The sequence below is a fragment of the Sorex fumeus genome, unplaced genomic scaffold, assembly GCF_029834395.1.
Source record: "Sorex fumeus unplaced genomic scaffold, SorFum_2.1 ptg000047l, whole genome shotgun sequence".
Lineage (NCBI taxonomy): Eukaryota > Metazoa > Chordata > Mammalia > Eulipotyphla > Soricidae > Sorex > Sorex fumeus.
The window spans coordinates 14,702,112-14,713,398 of record NW_026606104.1 but is presented as its reverse complement, the minus strand read 5'-3'; the positions used below and the strand labels follow the sequence as shown (position 1 = coordinate 14,713,398).

The window sequence follows — 11,287 nt, the reverse complement described above, 5'->3', positions numbered from 1 at the left end:
TTATGGGTTAGTTACAACAATAGTCAGAATTATTTTTTAAATCTAAACTAAATCAGGTATAAAGAATCTTTTTCCAAATATCCTTTGCCACTAAGGAAGATCTGTAAACAACACCTCAACCCAGTGTGCAGACCTAAAATTTACAGATGATTTTATCAAAACAAGTAATCTACTTAATAAAAATAAAAGATAAAACCTCTACAAGATGAAAATTTTTAAATAGTCGATTATATTTTCCCGGGCTAGAGCAATAGCGTAGCGGGTAGGACGTTTGCCTTGCACAAGGCCGACCTGGGTTCGATTCCTCTGCCCCTCTCGGAGAGCCCAGCAAGCTACTGAGAGTATTCCGACCACACGGCAAAGCCTGGCAAGCTACCCGTGACATATTCGATATGCCAAAAACAGTAACAAGTCTCACAATGGAGATGTTACTGGTTCCCCCTCAAGAAAATCGGTGAGCAATGGGAGGACAGTGCTACAGGACAGTGCTACAGTGCTATTATATTTTTCCCAAAAGGAGAGAGAGAGGGGGGAGAAAGAGAAAGACAGAGATAGAAAGAGAGAGAAGAAAAGTGTCTGCCACAGAGGTAGACACAAGAAAAGTGTCTGCCACAGAAGTAGAATGGGTGTTGAAACATTATATAACTGAAACCCAATCATGAATTTCATTGTAACCACGTATCTCTATTTTAAAAATCACCATGTATATTTATTCATGTATATGGTGATTTTTAAAATATATATTTAAAAAAATGTTATAGTCTATTATGGGTTGGAGTGATAGCATATTGGGTAGGCGTTTGCCTTGCACACAGCCAACCCAGGTTTGATTTCTTCTGCCCTTCTCGTAGAGCCCGGCAAGCTAAGGAGAGTATCTTGCCCACACAGCAAAGCCTGGCAAGTTACCCATGACGTATTTCATATGCCAAAAACAGTAACAAGTCTCACAATTTGTTGTGAGACCTTACTGGTGCCCGCTAGAGCAAATCAATGAATAATGGGAGGACAGTGCAGTGCTATAACAGTCTATTATGTATTCTCTACTACACTAAAATGTGCACTAAAATGTGTTACGAAAATGCATTCAAAACATATTTGGCTGCAGATAAGTAGAATAAATTGTACATGTGTTAGCATTCATTTATTAATTGTATATGTATTTATTTACTGCCATGGCAGTACTCAGAGTCTTCTCCTGACTCGGTGGTCACTCTTGGCAGTTCTCTAGGAACCATGGAGTGTCAGGGATCAAACCTGGCCTCCTACATACAAAACCTGTGTTCAGTTTGTTTAGCAATCTCTCTGGCCCTAAAATAGTATTTTTAAACATACTACGAGCACATGTATCTCATCATTTACTGATTTATCAATAAGATTTTTTTATTCACTACCCTACACATTACTTGCAAACCACCCTAACATTCTCCAATTGTCTAGCACTTATTAAAAAGAACAACAACCAGTGTTGCTGTGAATGTAGGGAAAAGGGGTCCCTCATTCACTATTGGTGGGAATGTTGACTGGTTGAGTCTTTTGGGAAGACAATACAAATATTCCTCACGAAATTAGGAACTGAGCTTTTGGAAGAAAATTTGAATATTACCCAAAAATCTAAGAATTGTTCCTGCAATTATACTCCTGGAAATATACCCCAAGTGCCTAAAAATATAATGCAGAAAAGATATCTGTCCTCCTATGTTTATTGTAGCTCTATTCACAATAGCCAAAATCTCGAAACACTTCAGTGCCTAAGAACAGATGATTGGATAAAAAAATGCACAATAGAATACTACTTGGTCAATAAGAAAATACAAAGTCATACAGTTTGCTGCTACATGTATGGAACTGGAGAGTATCATGATGAATGAAATGAATAAGAGGAAGAGTGACAGAGTCAAAATGATCTCACTCATATGCTGGGTATAAAGACACATAGAAGAGGAATAACTAATGCCCCAAAAAATAGAAACAAAGTGCAGGAAAAATGGTCCTTAGTAGGAAGCTTGCCAAGTTGGGAGGAAAGGAGGGGTGAGGGTAGGTCAGGGAAGGGACAACAATGAGAGAGGGAAGTGATCACTCTGGTTCCAGGACAAGGTGTTTCAAGGTATGCATGATATACTGTCAGTAACAGTATTATAAACCACAGAGCCTAAAGAGGAAAAAAAAAGATAAAGCACCTGCCACAGAGGCAGGCTGAGGGGTGGGAGGGAAATCAGGACATTGGTGGAGGGAAGTAGATACTGGTAAAAAAGATTGGTGTCAGAACACTGTATGCCTGCATCTAAATCATAAATAACTGTATGAAGTTAATAATTAGTTAACTTTGTAAATAGCTAACTTTGTAATCCATGATGATTCAATAAAATATTGAAATAAAGTGAAAAGAAATTCTCCAGCTGCTCAGTATAATGGCCCTCAAGATGGAGATAAGTTAAGAAGGTATTGCATGGGGCCAGAGTGATAGTCTGGGGAAGGGAGGGCATTTGCCTTGCATGTGCCCAATTCAGGTTCCACCCTCAGCATCTCATATGTTCTCCTGAGCACTGCCAGGAGGAGTTCCTGAGTGCAGAGTCAGCAGTAACCCCTGAGCATCACTGGATGTGACCCCAAAAGCCAAAAAAAAGGAGTGTATTGGGTAACTTTTAAAAATAATTTTAGGGCATTTTTGAGTAAGTTCGTTTGGTGATAACATTATCTGAGTTATGGATTAAGGATTCAGACCTATACACAACTATAAAGTCAGAGTTTTTCTCTGTACAAAACTGATGTTGGTGCCAGGGAGATAGTTCAAAGGGCTGAAGCACATGCTTTGCATGTGGGAAACCCAGGTTTGATCCCCAACACCACATAGTCTTCTAAGCACCACACCAGGAGTAATCCTTTTTTTTGTGGCCAAAAAACCCCACTGGATCAGTGGCTCTCTGGCAGCACACCAAATTAGGAGCAATCCCTGAGCACTGACAGTTACGGTCCCTAAACCAAAAATATAAAAAACCTGTTATGGTGATACTTGTTCCTCTAAGTATTAGTATAGCTCAAAGGTTTTTTTTTTTTTACTCCTAATTTAGCAATGCAGGGCTTCACCCATTCAAGGAAAGTGGCTCACAGCCCCATCTAATTTAGTAATCTTATGTGACCGTTCCTTTTTCTACATACTGCATACATTGAATTAGCTTTGTTCTGCCAGCTCCTCACAAAAACTTACCTTATGCTATCTATTGCTTGAGAATTGTCTTAACAATTTGAAGTTCTCTTAACAATTTAAAATCTATGCTAAGCAATATATCCAGTACTGAACAGAATTTGAAATAGAAGTAATTTTATTTTTAACAAACGGACATATCACAGTTTAGGTTCCCAGAAGTAAACTTAGACAGCCAAGGACTGTAATACAGAAGCTTATTTTGGAAGTGAAGGGATGACTGGAAAGAATTAAGGAAGCAATACAGAGAAATGGAGAAAAAGGGTTTCAGAACAGGCCACCCTAAGCATGCCACTTTGTGATAACCTTTGCGTGTGATTTTTAGTTAAAGGTAATCAGGATCATGTAGTCTCTGGAGATGCCATTTTTCTTTCCTTTTACTTCAAAAAAGAAAGCGTGAATTACCCCACTGGTGGGGAAAATCTAAATTTACAAAGGAAATTTCCATTAAAAAGGTTCCTAGGCCAGAAAGAGAGCTACTACTAGAGAAAACTTTTTTCACCTGAGAGTTACCTGCACAGCAAGAAAATCTTTATTTACCAGACATTATTTCCCCCTCGCTTTCCCACACCCCTATTCAGTTCCTCAGCTCAGGATAAATCTCAATGTTCTGGCCCCCTGTTAAGTCTCAGATCTTTGTAAAACTCCCATGCCAGCATATGTAATGATTTTCTTTTCCTCTTCTCAATCTGTCAGTCAGTTGTGACTGTTTTCATTTATCACCACCACTTCTAAAACTAGACCTAGGTGGGTAAAGAAGAAGGTCTGGGGAAACACATGGTCTTTTTATAGTGAATATTTTATCTGTCCTAATTAGTACAAAATCAGACATGAGAATATTCTCATTGTCTTATGTCAGTTTAATTCTGCAGCACATCCTGATTACTAAGTGACAACTTTACTCCATCCTAGAAAACATTCAGAAACTTCTCCTGAAAGGTTAAAGAAATTCTGATCACTTGATCACTTGAATACAATACATCCAAGAAATTCTGGTAGTTGAAAATCTGGGGAGTGGCTAAAATAACAGAGGCCAAGCAACGAAGCCAGGTCTTGGAGAACAACTTCTTCTTATTTTTAAAAAGTGTTCCCACGCATGGGCTGGAGTGATAGCACAGCGGGTAGGGCATTTGCCTTGCACGCTGCCGACCCGGGTTCGATTCCCACCATCCCATATGGTCTCCTGAGCACCGTCTGGAGTAATTCCTGAGTGCATGAACCTGGAGTAACCCCTGTGCATCACTGGGTGTGACCCAAAAAGAAAAAAAAAGTCTTCCCACTTATTAGGAAACAATGTCATCCTCAAGGTTATAACATATAAGTTAAAAGCATCAACTTCCTCTTAACACAAAGGAGCACTTTATTTTTCTATGGCAAAAATCCTGATTGGAATCTTCTCATCAAAGAAATTTTGTTCAAGATTAGTCAAATTCATAGTTTTTACAGCACAATTCTGCTGATTTGGTAAAAGAAGCATCTATTTCCAGACTGCTGAGGATTCTCATGTAGCACATTTGCCATCAGAAATAAATTTAACTGAATAAGATACTAAATGAATTTTTTTTGCAACCTGAATGGAAATTTCCAGTCACATACTTCATTTCAGATTCTTAAAAGTTATATTAAACTTTTCATAATTAAACAAAGACCTCTTTATAATGTGTTATCCCAAATTACTCTTCTAAATTATTTATTTGGTATGCCTTAAAAAATAAGAATGAAGGAATATTGGTATCTTAGTAATTGGCATGGTGTGGTAACTTTGTCTCACTAAGACATATAAACATTTAACTCTTGTTTTTAAAATAGAAAACTTTATAATAGAACATCATTTAAAATTTTAAAAATGATTAATAAACCTTTAAAAGAAGTTAATAGCATGACCTTAAAAGAAGACTTAGAGGAGCTGGAGTGATGGTTTATGGGTAGGTCACTAGCCTGGCAAGCTGCTGACCCGGGCTCAATCCCTGACATCTCATATAGTTCCCCAAGCTTTACCAGGAGTGATTCCTGAGTGAAGAGCCAGAAATAGTCCCTGAATATCGCTGAGTATGATGCAAAAAAAAAACCCTCCCTCCCCGAAACACACACACACACACACCTTAGAGATGGAAAAAATATATAGGTGTGCAGGATGCTACAACAATCCAAGGAGGAGTAGTAGCACTAGGGGACACATTCTGTTTGTTCTCGTAAGATTTTGGGGGGAGGGATGCTGAGCAATTATTTTTCTAAAAAGGAATCAGAGGGGCTGGAGGGATAGCACAGCAGGTAGGGATCTTACACACAGCTGACCTAGGTTCGATCCCAGTGCCCTATATAGTCCCCAGAGCCACCAGGAGTGATTTATGAGCACAGAGCCAGGAATGAGCCCTTAGCACCTTTGGGTGTGGCACAAAAACAAAACAAAAAGAAGTCAGCACCCAATAAGTTTGGAGACCTGTGGTATGATTCAAAGACCATTCGGAGAGCCCGGCAAGCTACCGAGAGTATTCGATATGCCAGACACAGTAACAACAAAGTCTCCAATGGAGACGTTACTGGGCCCGCTCGAGCAAATCGACGATCAACGGGAGGGCCTTTACCTTTACCTTTACCATCCAATACATAATTAGAAAATAAAACTTCTTGACAGTTCTCCCCAAATTACAAGGGCAAACACAATCTTCCATCCCATCATACTCTCCTTACACTTACAAACCCTCAACACATGAATACACACATATACACACACACACACACACACACACACACACACACACACACGCACACACTCCAGTCCTGGAACAGAGATAATACAGGAGTTATGGCACTTGCCTTGCATTCAGCAGACCCCAGTTTAATTCCTAAAACTATGTATGATCCCCAAGTACTACCAGTAGTCACTCCTGCACAGAGCAACAATAAACCTAAGCATAGCCAGCCTTCAACTCTCCCCCTTCACCCTCCACCTCCCATCACACACACACACACACACACACACACACACACACACACACACTCCAGCCCTTTCCTCCCAAGGCTCACAGAAACTCCTGGAAAATAATGTTTGCCAAAGAGACCAAAGGAGAAAGCATTTTATACCATCCGCCTTCCTCCTCAATCTCTTCCTGCATGAGGCCTACACAGTAACTCCTCTCTGTTCCAAGTTACAAAGGTAAAACTCAAAGACTGCAGACACTCACGAATGATGATGGGCGAAAGCCCTTTGATCCATCTTTCTGTGGTGCCCACTTGCAGTCAGAATTTACCACCCCTTCTTCTCTTATAGGACCATTGATTACAAAAACCAAAGGATATATCTGAAGCAGAGGCAGAGGTTTCAGTATATCTCATTTCTGTGACACTATCATTCAGCAAACGTCTTAATATAAATCAGGCACCGTACTAATGTTGATCCTAAGATCAACACAACTCTTCCCTGCCTTTTCACTATTGCTACCTCATGTCAGCTCCCATCACTCACTCACCTAATTACAAGTCTTGCCCAAACCCAATACATTCTCCTTACTGTTTCAAGAATTCGTTTTCCAACAAAAACATTTGATGGTGTCCCTCGGTTCTCTTTAAAAATTTTTAATGCTTTCCCTCCACACTCAGTAAAATCCAAGCACAAGTAAGATGTACAAGACTCTATACTCTAACATCTCCCTATTTTTTCAGGCTTATCTTTTGCCATTGTTCTCCCTGAAATTCTCTGGAAAAGCCAGGTTTTTTCTGTTATAGGAAAACCCTTATTCCATCTATACTATCTCCTTCCCACTCATCATCAGAATCCTACCCTAACTGGGACAACCTCTCAGAAGGCTCTCTAACTCAGACTGGGTTAGATTTCCTACTGTAATTAAAATGTTCATAGTATCTAATCAGCACATGGGTCTTACTTTCTTCTCCAATAACTGACACCTTTGTGCCCACATCCCCATGCCCCATAAATTTAAGTCAGTGGCTCCCAGAAGCTCTTGTTTTCACCAATTAGACTAGGATTGAACCCATGGATCAATAAAATTCTCTCCGAGGAATTTGGAGTAAGAACTAGTGAGTCACACACATTATTTTGATAAGTCATAAACACATCAACTCAGGAGCACTTCGGGGACTGGCCTGATTTTTCAGTGGGATGATTAAGCAGGAGGCTAGTCTGTGGAGAGAAAAAGATAAGCACAGACACTGTGCCAAGAAAAGTTCTTTAGGGGCTCACAAAGGTTTCCTGGACCTTGCTTCCAGAAGCATTCTGACATATTTCTACATCTTTATAAAACATCTTTTGTTTCAGGAAGAACTGATTTCAATTTTGCTCCTTATAATCAACATGTGTTAGTGAATCCAAAACAAAAACAAAGAAGTGAATTCTTGGGCTGGTGAGATAGTACAGCTGGTAAGACTTCTGCATTGCACAAGACTAACACAGTTTCAATCCTCAGCACCACATTTGGTTCCCACCCAAACCTTCCAGAGTGTTCTCTGAGCACAGATCCAGGAGTAAAACCTAAACACCACTAGGTGTGCCCTGCCCCCCACCACCAAAAAAGAATGGTCTGACCTCAGATAAGGGTTGACAGACTCAGCAAAGCCACTAAGAACTTGCTTTGTCCTTGGACATGGGAAGAAATTCTTTTGCTTTTTCTTTCTTTCTCTACTCAATACTCCCTACCTGTTCCATCCTCTCCCATCCTCCTTTCCCTCTGGTAACCAACATTCTCGGCCTATCTTTTGTTTTCTTTGTTCATTTACTTCCTTTCTTAATCTTCCAAACATTAGTGAGATCCAAGATACTTGAATTTCTCCATCTGATGTATTACACTCAGCATAATACCCTCAAGGTTCAAAAATAGCAAGGCTTCCTCTTATTGCTACAGCTAAGAAATATTTCATGGTGTATACATACCACATCTTGGCTCCTCTCTCATTTGTTAAAGGACATTTAGATAGTTTCCATATCTTAGCTACTGTAAGCAGTGCTGCAATGAGTATAGGGGTACATATATATCTTGGAATTAGTAGTGGTGTATTGTTTGGATAAATACCCAGAAGTGGTGTTGTTGCTGGATCATATAGTAGTTCTACTTTTAATTTTTTGAGGAATCACCATACTGCTTTCTATAGTAACTATGTATGCGGTGTGGGATTGTGTGTATTTGTGTGGTGTGTGGGTGTAAGAGAGAGATGAGCTCCCTGGTTTAATCCACATCACCCACAGAGTGAGCACCTGCAATCATAAAGGGAATACAAACAAAGAGAGGTTCTGAACAGGGAAAGCAAGCTTGGGTCAGCTGTCCCTTCCTCCACAGCAACTCTTCAAATCTCAGGATCCTCAGGATTGGGAGGGACTTTAATATTTCACCAGAACCTTTATCCTTTTCTTGGTCAAAAATCACAGAACCCATTTTTTATTTTTTATTTGGGGGGTCACACCCAGCACCTGAGGTGATTTTCAGAAGAGGAACAGGGCCTTCCACCATGCAAAGCACATGCTCTGGTGCTTTGAGCTAGATCCCTGCTCCTTCCCCCACTGTGTTTTGATAATTTGGTTCCTTAGAATATGGGTTATCTGGGTTAGGGAGGTGACTCCATGGGCTAGACACTCTGGATGCAGGAGACCTGGGAACCACAGCAGCCCCAGGACGGCTTTGTTCCCCAAGCACAGCCAGAAATAGCCTAAAGCACCACTGCAAACCAGATATATATATGGACTGGGGAGATAGTGCAGTGGTCAGAAGCACATGAAAAAACCTAGAACCAGAATTCTAACCCTGGGGCCACATGCTCCCCACCCCAGCACTACTGGGTATGGCTCAAGGAGCTCCAAGCACATCGGGGTGAACTTGGGGATCTGGGTACGGCAGGGTCCAAGCACTGATGCCGAGTTAACTAAGTATCGCTGGGAGTGGCTCCAGCCCCAAAGTTAATGGACACCGATGACCAGAATCTATACTTTGGAGATAGAACTACCCCCTCATCAAAGTTCATTTTGAACAAAAGCCTCATCTCCATAACAGCCTTTCCACAGCTGCCCACAGTTGTCCGTCCTGTTTTCGTTCAGCTGTTCCAGCATTTCTACTCCTTCCCCACCTGCTTGTTTGGCTCCAAAGCCCTCTGAAGCCTTAACTTTGGGACACTGGGGCCTTCAGCAAGATGAGTGTTCTCTTGGCCTCTACACAGCTGTGAGGAGGTGGAGAACAAGCTGTGGCCAGGCCTGCCCTGAACTGGCGAAAACCTCATGAAATATGTCAGGGAAGTGTCAGGCTTTGGGGAACGCATCTGTGGCTAATTCCCACCCCCTCAAATTTCTTTTTTTGTTCTCTGGAGGAGAGTAGGGGGTGCATAACCCCAGCTCTCTCTTTAGTTGGTGCCCTGGAACAAATAGAAAAGCCAGTTGTGTCAGAGAGTAATCTGAGGAAAGAATTCCATTTGTGGCACACAAGCCATTTACAAAGGGCATGAGCATAAACACTCATTGCTTAGGTTCAAAAACCGGCTGGGTCCTCAGTTTGCTTCTTGAAACTGTTTCCCTCCCTTTTCTTTGGCTGCAGTCAGAGCAAGAGGGAAAAAGGAAAGAGTGATGCGTGCGTATGTGTGTGTGTGTGTGTGTGTGTGTGTGCGCGTGTGTGTGTGTATGCATCCATGCGCGTGTGTGTGTGTGCGCACGAGCACACTCAGGGCCACCCAGGGGAGTAGCACTGACTGCAGGGACAGGACAGCTCTTGACGGGGGTTGGGACCTGGGTGACTTGCCAGTGAGATGTGCTGTGGCTGCTGAGTTGCATCTGGGTTCCAAAGCAGATAAGAGTGAACCTGGGAGAGTTTATCTACTGAAAGGAGATGGCAGGAGACGTATATTTTGTTGGAAAAAATCTCCACTCTTTTGTTTATAAAAATTTGAAACTACAGGGCTGGAGCAATTGTATAGTGTACTACTGTATATAGTACAGCAATTGTACACATAGGTAACACATAGGGTTTGATCCCTGGTGCCCCATGTGGTTCCCCCAAGCCAGCCAGGAGTGACTCCTGAGCACAGAGCCAGGAGTAACTCCTAAGCACTACTAGGTATGTCCCCCAAACAAAAATAAATAAAATTTGAAACCAGGCTGAAGAAAGAGTTCAATGGGCTGAGAGCGGGCTCTGCATGCAGGTTCAATACCCAGCACTGCCAGGAGCAACCTCTGAGCACTGAGATAGGATAGGTCACAGCTAGGATTGGTTGACCACAGCTCAAGCAATCAATTAAAACTAACTTGACAGAGAGGTTCTAGTTTTGACACTGAGTGCCTAGGAGGCAGAGATTCTTGAGTTTTCACCATCTGAGAAGCAAGAAATGATGTCTTCTCGTTTGGTCAGGAGCATATTTTGCTTACATGAGACTTTTGAAAGAGACTCAGAAGAATGTTGTTCCAGTTTGCTGATTAGGACTCATATACCAAATCACTCTGTCTGGAAACAATGTAGAGGCTCAGCAGAGTCATGGTCCTTCAGAAGTCCTAGTGCCCATTCTTAGGGCTCACTCAAGTTATGAGTAGAACATTGAAGGGCTGGAAAGAAAGTACAGAGGTTGAGGCTCTTGCTATTGGACCCCAGTTTGATCCCTGGCACCATATATGTTCTTCCAAGCCCATCCAAGGTCACTCCTGAGCACCACCATATGGCCCAGAACCTCCCTGCCGAAGAATAGAATATTGAGGCCCCAGGGAAAAGAAAGTGACAGAAATCCCTGCCTTGCAAGCGTGAGGCCTCAAGTTCTATCCCTTTTGCCCTCATGCACCTAACTTCATCTTATGATGCTGGTGTCTGGCACGCACCACTGTAACAGCCAAAGAGTGTGAGCCCCAGGCAGCACCACCACCATGACTGTGACCCAGGTCATCTCTACAACAACCAAGAGAAGGAAACGGGGACATATTTGTAAAGGTGGGGAGAACAGCAGATGGATTAGATGGATTTGGGGTCTGTTGATGACACGTCTCTCATTAACACATCCCGGCTTTGCTAAGACCCCTCTTCCCAGGGCCTTTGTGCTACATCCTAATGTGCTTTTATTTCTCTCTATCCACGGAGTCATGTTTAGCACCTGAACTAAGTGTTCTAA

The 11,287-nt window shown here is 41.9% G+C and overlaps 1 non-coding gene across 1 annotated transcript; it reads right to left on the bottom strand.

The window, feature by feature from the left end:
* Nucleotides 1-3,916: 3,916 nt before the first annotated feature.
* On the bottom strand, nt 3,917-4,048 carry LOC130032209 (small nucleolar RNA SNORA72). The gene has a single exon (XR_008793764.1). It is a non-coding gene; the product is annotated as a small nucleolar RNA SNORA72 (small nucleolar RNA).
* Nucleotides 4,049-11,287: the final 7,239 nt, after the last annotated feature.